Genomic DNA, 13,676 nt, shown 5'->3' with positions numbered 1-13,676 from the left:
TTTTGGTTGGGGAAGCACTTTAGGAACAGTGATTGTGATTCTGTAAATTTCATAGTAGTTATGGGAATTCTTATGTATGGTCTGAGAAATAAGGTCCTAAATTAGCAGAAGGCTGATTTCAATGACAAAACAGAAGACTTTATGAAAGTAGATTGGGAGCAGATACTTCAGGTAATACAACAGTCGACAAGGGGAAGTATCTTAAAAGAGAGTTAGCAAGAGTTCAGGGTCAGCATGTTCCAGTAATGATGAAAGACAAAAATGGCGAGATTGAGGAACCTTAAGGATGACTCAGGATACTAAGAGATACTAATCAGGAAAAGATGTTTTGGGTCGAGACCTTTCCTCAGACTGATTGTAGTAAAGGGGAGAAAGCTGGAAAAGTGTTGCGAGTAGGGCAAAGCCTGGCAAGTGATAGGTGGATGCAGGTGAAGGAGTTTAATTGGCAGATGGGTGGAGTAAGCGACAATGGCTGGAGATGAAACGGAGGCAAAAGGGCATCAGATAAGGAGAGAAAAGGAGTGAAATGCAAAGCCCGAGGCAGGGATATAGGTGGAGGTGGACAGGGAGGGGAGGAATTGGGACGGGATAGTGGAAGAAATGGGTGCCCACTGGGGAGGGGGGACACAGGAAAGAGAGAGGGGAAAGGAGGATATTGCTTAAAATTGGAGAATTCAACGTTCAATGTTCATACGTTCAAAGCCTGGCTATATCCTGTTGGACTCTTTGTACATCTTCCTCATAGCTACACAACCACATACCTTTGTACCATCAACAGACTTGGATCTATTACATTCAGTCGACTCAAACAACAACTGGACCCATTACACCGTCCCTTCAGTACCGCACTGGTCATAGCCTCCCAACTCATTGATTCCTATTGTGTTTTCTATCTGTTAATCAATCCCCAGCAGCATATTACCCTCACTTATTGTACCAGCCCCCATCCATACCCCTCACCTCTCTATCATCCTCCATAAGGTGGAACTGCCCTCTTTGCTGAGTTTAGAGGCAGGTTTCGATAAGAAGTTCTCAATGTGATAATGATTAAAGTGCTACCTTGGGTCACAGAACAATGGCAAGCTTCGTGGCTTGTGGCTTTCTTCAACTCTATCTGCAAAATACTGCAAGTTCTGGAAAATTACAATGAAAACTGGAAATACTATATCTCTACAAGACAACATCTGTAGAAAGAAGAAAGGGGTGGTACGGTGGTGCAGCGATAGAGCTTCTGACTTACAGTGCCAGAGGCCCAGGTTTGATCCTGACTACTACGGGTGCTGTTTGTGTGGAGTTTGTACGTTTTCCCTGTGTCTGCATGATTTTTCTCCAAGCGCTCCAATTTCCACATTCCAAAGACGTACACATTTGTAGGTTAATTGGCTTCGGTAAAAATTGTAAATTGCCCTTTGTGTGTAGGACAATACTAGTGTACAGGTGATTGCTGTTCGACGCGGACTCAGTGGGACAAAGGGTCTGTTTCCATGCTTTGTCCCTAAACTAAACTATACTAAACAGAGTTAATGTTTTAAATTCCTGTTCTTTGCAAGCGAGGGGTCTAATGAATGATCATCAACCTGGCATATTAATGCCCTTTCTCTCTCCCACACAGAGTGGCACGGTGGCCCAGTGGTAGAGTTGCTGCCTTACGGTGCTTGCAGCGCCAGAGACCCAGGTTCGATGCCGACTACGGGTGTTGTCTCCATGGAGTTTGTACGTTTTCCCTGTGACCGGCGTGGGTTTTCTCCGCGATTTTCGGTTTCTTCCCACACTCCAAAGACGTACAGGTTTGTAGGTAAATTGGCTTGGTATAAGTGTAAATTGTCCCTAGTGTGCATAGGATAGTGTGAATGTGCGGGGATCACTGATCGGTACAAACTTGATGGCCGAAGGGCTTGTTTCCACGCTGTATCTCTAAACTAAAACTAAACTAAACAAGTTGCCCAAGCTTCTGAGTATTTGCAGCATTATTATTTGGCTAAAATCATGTTTCCCTACTTATGATGCCATCTGTGGATTCAAGCCATTATCTCCATTTTGTTTCGTCTCTTTAGGTAAGCATCATCTGAAAGTTACTATTCACATTAACAAACCAGCTGATTTAATTTTGCAATGGAATAAAATGCGTGATCCTGTCCTTTCACATTATATGGGACTAGTACAAATTTACATGGAGGAAAGCCTCCACTTCAGTTCTTGAATCGCATATCGCTATTGACTTAACAGTCTACCATTCAGAAGAAGGAAGATTTATTTCACCCTCCTATCATTACGTCCATCAGCCTCTCTCCATGAATGTGAATGCACCAGCTCAACAGTCTGAAACACATATTTTAAAGGAATTAATTCAGGACTTCACATCCAAGGCTGCAGATCATTTATTTCATAATGAGGCATTTAAATTCATTCTGAAGTGTGATTGCTGAATTGCTGTCAGAATCTGCATCGATTGAGGTTTATAGGAAAATGCAGAACCGCCTTTCAAATAATATTTTTACAACATAAAGCTAACATTGGGTAATGGAGTTACTTCCATCGCTGGATATAAAAATATCACACATTTAAGTCTGGATCGGGTCTGCAAAATAAGAATTTCTGGAGAAATCTCACAGCGTGAGCTTTCTAGGGGATAAACCACCATTACCTCAGTGAAGAAGAACTGCTGGCCATTTGTTCTGAATGGGATGGACATAAATTTGTTCATTTGCTTAATCAACACAGTTTTGGTTCATTTACTTTCCTCCACCTCCCCAGAGTGTGGATATGCCCGTATTGTTCAAATAAATAAGGCGATCTATCTTTGATGATGGTATAAAATGTTCCCACTGCTTTAAGATAGTTAATACCATGCCCAGTGTGGAGAAAAACAAAAGCTTCTGCATTAATTGCATTGCCGAAACCTTAGAAAGCAAAAGGCAAAGTCTCATATTTCACTGCTCTTCGTTCATCCAGTGCTGTGGGAAGGAGCAGTCATAACTGTGCTCCCCATACATAAATAGTCTATTCCCGCTTTCTTGCCTGCTCTGTACCACACAAAGGCACCTTACAATAATATAAAGGGAATAATATACTGCGGCACGGTGGCGCAGCGGTAGAGTTGCTGCCTTACAGCGAATGCAGTGCCTGAGACTCAGGTTCGATCCTGACTACGGGCGCCGTCTGTACGGAGTTTGTACGTTCTCCCCATGACCTACGTGGGTTTTCTCCGAGATCTTCGGTTTCCTCCCACACTCCAAAGACGTACAGGTTTGTAGTTTAATTGAGTGTGGAAAATGTAAAAATTGGTAAAAATTGTCCCTAGTGTGTGTAGGATAGTGTCAATGTGCGGGGATCGCTGGACGGCACGGACTCGGTGGGCCGAAGGGCCTGTTTCCGCGCCATATCTCTAAATCTAAAAAAAATCTAATTCGGATTGCTTGATAATGTAAAGCAGGTGAATGTATGGCTCTCAAATGAATGAATGAATGAATGAATGAATGAATGAATGAATGAATGAATGAATGAAATTATACTTTATTATCACATATGACATGTCACAGTGAACCTCTTTGTTTTGCATTCCATACACAAGGTATGCAAAGAGTCACCACGTACAGTGGGCCGACAAAGTTACAAGGTGTTTAATGTAGTCCCGATGATCCCTCTTTGTTCTGAGTCCCCCCACGCTGGGTCCCTCTTTGTTAGAAACATAGAAACATAGGAACATCGAAAATAGATGCAGGAGGAGGCCATTTGGCCCTTCGAACCAGCACCGCCATTCATTGTGATCATGGCTGATCATCCACAATCAGTACCCCATGCCTGACTTCTCCCCATATCCCTTGATTCCGCTAGCCCTGAGAGCTCTATCTAATTCTCTTTTAAATTCATCCAGTGAATTGGCCTCCACTGCCCTCTGTGGCAGAGAATTCCACAAATTCACAACTCTCTGGGTGAAAAAGTTTTTTTCTCATCTCAGTTTTAAATGGCCTTTCTTTTATTCTTAGACTGTGGCCCCTGGTTCTAGACTCCCCCAACATTGGGAACATTTTCATAGCCAATAAAGTAAATTTGGGAGATCTTCTTTCTTTCGTGTCCAGCGTCCATGTTTCAAATGTTACATCACTGTCATCGTCTGTCCCGAAAAGGGCGCAAGTTTCCGGCGGCAATCAGTGGGAGCCATCACTGGTACAGTAGATGATGGTGGTAGCAGAATTAGCTCAGGACACTTCCAGTTTCCAGCCCCACGACGTGGACTCTTGTGCTCCGGGGCCAATGATAAATTAGTTCTGGTTTCCGATGGACAGGGTAGGTTTAGAGGGAGATGAGCCAAATGCAAGCAGGTGGAGCTAGTGTGGTTGGGGCATGTTGGTTAGATGGGCAAGTTGGGCTGAAGGCCTTGTTTCTACACCGTATAACTCAATGGGTCCATGAGAAAGGAGATGAAGAGGAATCTCTTCCCTTACCGAATAGTGATAGGCCTGGGTAGAGTGAATATGGAGTGGATGTTTCTACTACCGGGAGAGTCTAGGAACAGAGCTCGTCGCCTCAGAATAAAAGCACGTACATTTAGAAAGGGGATGAGGAGGAATTTCTTTAGTCAGAAGGTGGCCAAACTGTGGAAATCATTGCCACAGAAGGCTGGGGAGGCCAAGTCAATGGATATTTTTAAGGTGGAGATTGATAGGTTCCTGATTAGTGTGGGTGCAGAGCTGTAGATGATGTGGCATAGGCAGAACAATTGAAACATTAAAAGACGAATGGGTGGGTACTTGGAAAGGAAAAGTGTGGAGGAATTCATGCTTAAAACAGGCAAATTGTGATTAGTGTAGATAGGCATTAGGTTGGCATGGATGAGGCAAATCGATAGGGCCTATTTCTGTGCTAAACATTTCTATGATTCTATGTTTCTACAATTGTACGATCGGTCCCTAAACCAATTCTTTAATTTGTACAAGACTCACCTTGTAATCCTGGCGGCACGGTGGCGCAGTGGTAGAGTTGCTGCCTTACAGCGAATGCAGCGCCGGAGACTCAGGTTCGATCCTGACTACGGGCGCCATCTGTACGGAGTTTGTATGTTCTCCCCGTGACCTGCGTGGGTTTTCTCCGAGATCTTCGGTTTCCTCCCACACTCCAAAGACGTACAGGTATGTAGGTTAATTGACTAGGTAAATGTAAAAATTGTCCCTAGTGTGTGTAGGATAGTGTTAATGTGCGGGGATCGCTGGGCGGCGCGGACTCGGTGGGCCGAAGGGCCTGTTTCCGCGTTGTATCTCTAAATCTAAAAAAACGTCTTCTTTTTTACCCCAACTAAGTATAATGAGTTGTTTTAATATTTCCTACTCTTGGCTTTGGTTTTGTAATCTTAGCAATACTTTACATTTTATTTCTTCCTTGGATTTGTTCCTCGTTACTGAAGAGTTTCAACGATTGAATTCACTAAAACACTTTTTATTTAGTACCTTTAATCTGGTAAAATGTCCCAAGGCATTTGAGTGAAGTGTTGTTAGGTGAAACTTGACACCAACCCATGCAAGGGGGAATTTGAACAAGTGATCAAAAGAGGTTTGTTTTAAGAAATATCTTAAGTGGGACAGAAAGTCAAAGAGGTCGAGAGGTTTGATGAAGGATTTTGGCCTCAGCAGCAAGACTGCAAGGATGTTTCAACTTTAACTTTTCACTACAAGTGTCCAAAGTTCCCATCGACTTTAATGTAACTTACCAAGAATTACCAAGGTACTTACCTGGTACCCAAGAAGAACGAGGTGACATGCCTCAATGTCTACCAACTGGTAACATTCACATCTCATGTGATGAAGTACTTTGAACGTTGGTTATGATGCATATTAACTCCTGCCTTAGTAAGGACCTGGACCCACTACAATTAGCCTACAGTCACAACAGATTAATCGAGGAGGTCATCTCGCTGGTTCTACACTCTGACAATAAGAACATGTACGTCAGGCTGTTCATGGACTACACTTGTTCAACACCATCATCCCCTGTAAACTTGTCATCAAATTCAGGGAACGGGATCTCTCTTTGACTTGGATCTTGGATCCTCAAATTCCCAATAGGCAGACCAAAATCAGTACAACACCTCCTCCTTAATGACCATCAGCACAGGGGCTCCTCAAGTTTAGTTTAGTTTAGTTTAATTTATTGTCATGTGTACCAAGGTACAGTGAAAACTACAGGTTTGCAGGTTAATTGGCATGGAGAAATTGTCCTCAGTGTCCCCTTGTGTAAGATAGTGTGCGGGGATCGTCGGTCAGTACAGACGGTGGGCCGAAGGGCCTGTTTCTGCGCTCTATCTCTAAACTAAAAAAATGATTGTATATTGTTTTTACAAATCTGTTGTGCTGCTGCTCCAATTAAGAATGTTATTGTTTTCTTTCGGGAACTATGACAATAAGACACTTTTGACTCTTGAGAATATAAAGGGCAATAGTTTTTCCACAAAGGGTGATATATCAGAAGCAATGGTCTGGTACTCAGATCTACCACAGTCTTAAACAGCCAAACTCTGCAAACTTGAAATGTTGACAAAATCTCATCCAGAACTGTGACACAAGCATCAAAAAGCACTTGCTTGTAAAAATTAATGAAAAGGTAGAAATAAAAATAATTTTACCGGGTAGTAATTCAATATAGAGTCGTTTTAAAACATTCAAATAATTATTTTTCCACACTTCAAAAACAGCAAATAGTAAAACAATAATTCCATCCCAATTTCTTCTGACAGGAAACTAGAGATCTAAAAGCAAGTGAAAATCAGCAAACCCACTTTACGATTCCAATTAACTTGCACTTGACCTCAGGATTTTCAGTGCAGCAAAGTGGTGACACTTTCCAGCCTAAAAATTAAAAAAAATCAAATTAAACACAACTAGTGCTACAGCTGAATAATACTCAGCACCTTGCAGAAAATAAGGTTCCTTTTTTAACATGGTGCATCATTTTATAGATCATGACCGTTGCCTTGGGAGTGTGCAGTTTTCTCTTAAGCAAAGGCAAGCAATGAATGCTCGAAATTAATTCTGAAGACCAGCTAAAGTGAGAGGCAGATAAAACATGGAAAACCAGCTTTTGTCCGCGTTCAGTTTTGCCTGCTATATTTTCCAATCCATGCGCATCTATAATTCGTTTTATTGTTTCATGACGGTGAATATACTCATGACAAAATGTGCGCTGGTCTTATAATGAATTTTGGCAATCAAACTGATTAAACTTGACAGATTGTAACTGTGGAATATATGAACACAGGACAGAGAGCAATAAATGGACTTTGGCAGAGCTAACATGGTGTCATTGGAGTTTGAAGATGTGTCGGCACGATGATTAGTCTGACAATAACTGATTGGTCAGACCACGTTGAACCATGACCTACAAATAGTTCAACAAACTCCCAGCAGCATCTATGTCAATAGCATGTATTCAGCCTACAAAATAGCATTACCTTTACTGCTGATTTCTTTTATACTAACAGATCTAGTTTAACAACTTGAGTCCACATCCTATCTGTATTGGTTGCTAAAAGCCAATCTCGACAAAACTAATAGAAGTCATAGGGTAAAGGTTACCTTCAGATAGCAAAACTAACATTGTGTTTGTGCCTGATCAGTGATGGTATAATATCACCAGCAAAAGGTCAACAAATCACAATTGAAATATAAACCACATCTGCAAATTCCAAAGTAGGATCACTTCACTTAAAGGACATTCTAAAATCAACCCTTTGCGTGATTAAGTTTACTTTTCAGAACCTTAATGCTGCCTTTTATGTAAAGCTTTGGTAGCCTACATCATGCAAAAGTTTTTTTAAATTTTACTTCCAGGCTAATATTTTTTTCTGTTTCCCATCGGAGTTTTTCTGTATAAACAGTGATTATTATTAGCGGGAGGAAAGGTCATTGGTTATTGCAAGGAATCAGGCATAGATGTTAGCTTTCATTGCTGGATGGTATATTCAGTGATGGGGGAATGGTTGGTTGTTCACTCAGGGGCTATAGATCGGTTACAGAAATGGGTGGAGAAATGGCAGATGATATTTAGAACAGCAAGTGTGAGGTGTTGCACTTTGAAAGGTCAAATGTAAGGTGGCAGGACCTAAACCTCATTGATGTGAAAACTTTTTCACCCAGAGAGTTGCGAATCTGTGGAATTCTCTGCCACAGAAGCCAATTCACGGGATTTTTTTCAAGAGAGAGTTGGAAAGGACATTGATGGACTGTGTTTTTTTCAGCTACACAAAGTTCTGTGTGGAAAACGTTGTCCCCGAGGAGACTGTACACTGTCTCCCCAAAACAACAAGCCCTGGGTCACCAGTGGCACAAAGGCCCTTGTCAACCAGAAGAAGAGGGCCTTTAGGAATGGTGACAGGGAGGAGGTGAAACGTGTGCAGAAAGACCTGAAGGCCAGACTGAGACAGGGCAAGGATGAAAAGCTGGAGCGGAAACTTCAGCAGAACAACAAGAGGGATGTGTGGAGTGGGATGAAGGTCATTGCAGGCTACAAGAAGACCAGCGGCCTGGGGAGGGAAAAGAATCAGGACTGGGCCAATGAGCTAAACCTGTTATTTAATAGATTCGATGGTGAGGGCCTCTGCCCACCCTCCCCCCTGCTCCCCGACAGACTCTCCCCCTCAATCCCCCTGGTCCACTTCCTCTGCCCTTTCTTTGCGGAGCCTGACCATCAAGGCTGAGCAGGTGAGGAAGGAGCTGAGCAGATTCCGCCCAGGCAAAGCCACAGGTCCTGATGGTGTCAGCCCTCGGGTACTCAAAGCGTGTGCCAGCCAGCTGTGCGGAGTGCTACAGCATATCTTCAACCTGAGCCTGAGCCTGGAGAGGGTTCCTGTGATGTGGAAGACATCCTGCCTGGTTCCTGTACCAAAGAGGACGCACCCAATTCCTCCAATGACTACAGACTGGTGGCGCTGTAATCATGAAGTCCCTGGAGAGGCTGGCGCTCACTTACCTGCGACCCCTGGTTAAACCCAACCTGGACCCCCCTGCAGTTCGCTTACCAAACAGAGATGGGGGTTGAGGACACCTTCATCCACCTGCTCCATCGTTCCTGTGCTCACCTGGATAAGCCGGGAAGCATTATGAGAGTCATGTTTTTTTACTTCTCCAGTGCTTTTAACATGATCAGGCCTGCACTGCTAGGGAGCAAACTGATGAAGATGTGGGTGGATGCTCCATTGGTGTCCTGGATCACCAACTACCTGACTGGATGACCACAATATGTCAGGCTACAGAATTGTGTCTCGGACATGGTGGTGAGCAACACAGGGGCCACACAGGGTCGGTCCTCTCTCCCTTCCTGTTCACCATCTACACCTCAGACTTCAGATATAACTCCGCCTCCTGCCACCTGCAGAAGTTTTCAGATGACTCTGCAATTGTGGGCTGCATCAGTGAGGGGAGGGAAGCTAAATACAGAGGTGTCGTCAATGACTTTGTTGAGTGGTTTGGGCTGAATCACCTGCAGCTCATCACCGACAAGACTAATGCGTTAGTGGTGGACTTTAAGAGGAGAGGAACACCCCTGTCCTATGTCTCCATCAAAGGTGTGGACGTGCAATTTACCAGGGAGTATAAATACCTGGGAGTGTACCTGGACAGTCAACTGGACTGGTCCAGGAACGCTGAGGCCCTGTACAAGAAGGGACAGAGCCACCTGTACTTTTTGAGAAGACTCCGCTCCTTCAATGTCTGCATTGAGATGCTGCAGATGTTCTACCAATCGGTGGTAGCCAGTGCCATCTTCTTCGCTGCTGTGTGCTGGGGCAGCAGGGCGAAGACCGCGGATGCAAATAGGATCAACAAACTCATCAGGAAGGGTGGCTCCCTCCTGGGGGCGGAGTTGGATTCATGTGTGGCGATCTTGGAGGGGAGGATGCTCCTCAAACTGTGGAACATCCTGGACAATACATCTCACCCCCTCCATGACACACTGGTCAACTTCAGGAGTGCCTTGTGCAAGACTGGTTCCACCAAGATGCAGGACAGAACACCATAGGAGATCCTTCTGCCCTGTGCCTATCAAATTGTACAACTCCTCCCCCTTCTGTCGTGGGGTAGATTGAGTCTGAGACTGAGACTGACCCCCCTCCCCTACTCCCCCCCCCCTCCTCAATCTTTGCACATCCCCAAAGCCTTACCACTCACTCATCACTTTATTTTCATGTTTCATGTATTTTGCGTTTTTTATAACTGTTGGCAAATTAATTTCCCTCCTGGGATAAATAAAGTTGTACCGTATCGTATCATATCTAGCTCTTAGGGCTAATGGAATCAAGGGATATGGGGAGAAAGCAGAAACTGGGTACTGATTTTGGATGATCTGCCATGATCATATTGAATGGCGGTGCTGGCTCGAAGGGCCGAATGCCCTACTCCTGCACCTATTTTCGATGTTTCTACGTTTCTATGTACAGAGGGATCTTGGTGTGCAAATCCATAGCAACCGAATAGTTGCACCACAAGTAGATGGTGTGGTCCAGAAGGTATATGGTATGGCTACCTTTACCGGTTGGGACATTGGATGTAAAAGTCAGGGAATCACATTGTGGGTTGGTAAAGCTTTAGTTAGGCTGCATTTGGAATATTGTGCGACATTCTAATTGCCCAACCACAGGAGTGATGTAGAGGCTTTGGAGAGGGGGCAGAAGATGTTTACCAAGACGTTGCCTGGATTGAGGGGATTAACAATAAGGAGAGATTGGATATACTTCAATAGGGGTTTTTTTCTGGAGCATTGGAGGCTGTGGAGAGTCCTGATAAAAGTTGATAAAATTGTGAGAGGCATAGATAGGGTAGACAGTCAGAACCTTTCCCCCAGGGCGGAAATGCCAGATATTAGAGAACATGGCTTGAAAGTGAGAGAGGACATGTGTGGGTTTTTTTAAATCACGCAGAGTAGTGGGTGCCTGGAATTTGGTGGTGTAAGCATGGTAAGTGTATTATAATGGTATTTAAGACGCTTTTAATAGGCACATGAATATGCAGGCAATGTAGGGATATGTATCATGTGCAGGCAGAAGAGTTTAATTTGCATCATTTTCAGCACGGACATCGTGGGCTGATGGGCCTGTTGCCATGGTGTATGTTCTCGGTTCTCTTTAGTAGAATTATATTGGATAAATGCACGATAGTTTATATGGAACAACAGATGCTGCTGTTTGATATGGACCTAATTGGCCGAGGGGCCTCTATTTGTGTCGTATGACTCCATCACTCTAAATAGACTAAATATATGATTCCAATACACGACATAATTGAATACTAAGACAGGCCGGATGGCCTAAATGGCCATCTTTTGTCGCCAGAATTTTAAGTGAATTGATGATTTCCTATTAACATTATTGTTTTAACTTCAGTTTGAAAGCTGCACATTGGGATAACTCCAGTGGCCCTTCCACATGGCCGCTTGCCACAGGAAATATCGGCAATAAAAGAAGACAGTGAAAATTAACCAGCATTATAATGGGACATGGTAGGCTTCCCTTGTACCTCCTGGCATTTCATAAGTCTTCTTGAAGCAATTTGTTTCTCAGCATTCAACCAAAGGCAAAAATGAAAAATTTAGTGCAATTTTGATCGGATGAATGTGCAACACCAACCATCTACTATCAGACAACCGACAAGATAAGAATTTTAATGATGTTTAAATTAATATGCAATGTACTTTCATTACCTTGGTGCCCAATTATTTATTTCATGCACTGGAGAATTGGACACAGCAGTGAATGCTTGGAAGGTGGGAACAATTCGTTTCTGCAGCCTATCATTTTTAATTGAAATGATCTCACAAAGAAAACATTTATTTTCGTGCTTCTGAAAACTAAAGCTGCACTCCGCATAAACCTGTAGATCTCATTTCAAGGCGTATATATTTATATTGGATGAGAAATAAGGTTTTCTGCACTTTTCTGCCCACGCAGATTAATGCATTGTACTGATTCATTATGGAGCAGCCACAGTCGGAATTATAGAAGAAAAGGAGTTACATTTATGCAGCACTTTCACAGATGTAGGAGATCCACAGATGCAATGTAGAAGAATTGTCACTGTAGCAAAAGAGGTAAAAAAAAACAACCCGCACAGTGGCACGGCTGGTAGAGCTGCTGCCTCACAGCGCCAGAGACCTGGGTTTGATACTGACCTCGGGTGCTGCCTGTGTGGAGTTTGCAGCTTCTCCCTGTGACCATGTGGGTTTCTTCCTGGTGCTCCAGTTTCCACACACATCTCAAAGATGGCCAGGTTTGTCATTTAATTGGCCTCTGTAAATTGCCCCTAATGTTTAGGGAGTGGATGTCAAAGTGGGATAAGATTGAACGAATGCGAATTGGTGTGATCGATGGTCGGCATGGACCCGATGGGTCGAATGGCCTGTTTCCATGCAGTATCTCTAAATTCAACGTGCAGGTAGGAAAGTCCCCAAAACCAGATACTTGTGTTTTGCAGATGATGCTTGAAGACCATTTGTTGATCATGATGCCTGGAGTGTTCACCAGGTTCTCTTCAAATTGGGAAAAGGTAAGCTTGAACCTTGGGTTTTGTTTAATATCCCATCTGAAGTACAGTACCACCAGAAATACACTGAAATGCATTTAATTAAATGAATCGGCCCAAATCTGAGATGAGGCAAATCCCACAATTTGTAGAATCATCTGACCACAACCAGAGAGCAGGGCTGAACTACTATCTACCTCATTGGTGACCCTCGGACTATCCTTGATCAGACTTTGCTGGCTTAACCTTGAACTAAACCTTATTCCCTTATCATGTATCAATACGCTGTAATGGCTCGATTGTAATCATGTATTGTCTTTCTGCTGACAGGTTAGCACGCAACAAAAGCTTTTCACTGTACCTCAATACACGTGACAATAAACTAAACTGATAATCTTGTGACGAGCCATTACGGAAACTGCAGGGGTTCTATTCACAGATGTGAATTATAACCATCTACAGCCTTAATCTATTCTTATTGAAATACAGTTTAGGTTAGTTTAGTTTATTGTCACGTGTACTGAGGTCGAGTGAAAAGCTTTTATTGCTTGCTAACCAGTCAGCGGAAAGACTATATATAATTACAATCGAGCCGTCCACAGTGTACAGATACATGATAAGGGGAATAACATTTAGTGCAAGATAAAGTCCAGCAAAGTTGGATTATAGATAGTTCGAGGCTCTCCGATGAGGTAGATAGGAGCTCAGGACCGCTCTCTAGTTATTGATAGTTTGGTTCAGTTGCCTGATATCAGTTTGGAAGAAACTGTCCTTGAATCTGGAGGTGTGTGTTTCCACACTTCCGTACCTCTTGCCTGATGGGAGAGGAGAGAAGAGGGAGTGACTGGGGTAAAGACACATGGGCACCATTTGTCTCCCGTACAGTTATGTGACAGGGGGCTCCGCTGTTACACTGAACTCTGAATCCGAATCAGAATAAATTTATTAGCCAAGTGTGCATACATACAAGGAATTTGACACGGTGCATATTCCACCGCTTCTTGATTTCCCCGCTGCCTCTGCCTCGCGGTCCGCTCTGTGTAGTTGAAAGCCAGCCAGTTACAGCACATTGTCCGGGGTCGATTAACACAGCCAGGTCTTGGTGAAGCACAGGGCAGTGGCTCGAGAGAAGCCCTTGTTTGTTTGGCACAGGAGTTGTGGTTCGTCCACTTTGTA

Source organism: Rhinoraja longicauda, chromosome 11, assembly GCF_053455715.1.
Source record: "Rhinoraja longicauda isolate Sanriku21f chromosome 11, sRhiLon1.1, whole genome shotgun sequence".
NCBI classification, from domain to species: domain Eukaryota; kingdom Metazoa; phylum Chordata; class Chondrichthyes; order Rajiformes; family Arhynchobatidae; genus Rhinoraja; species Rhinoraja longicauda.
Note: the sequence above shows the minus strand (reverse complement) of the source record.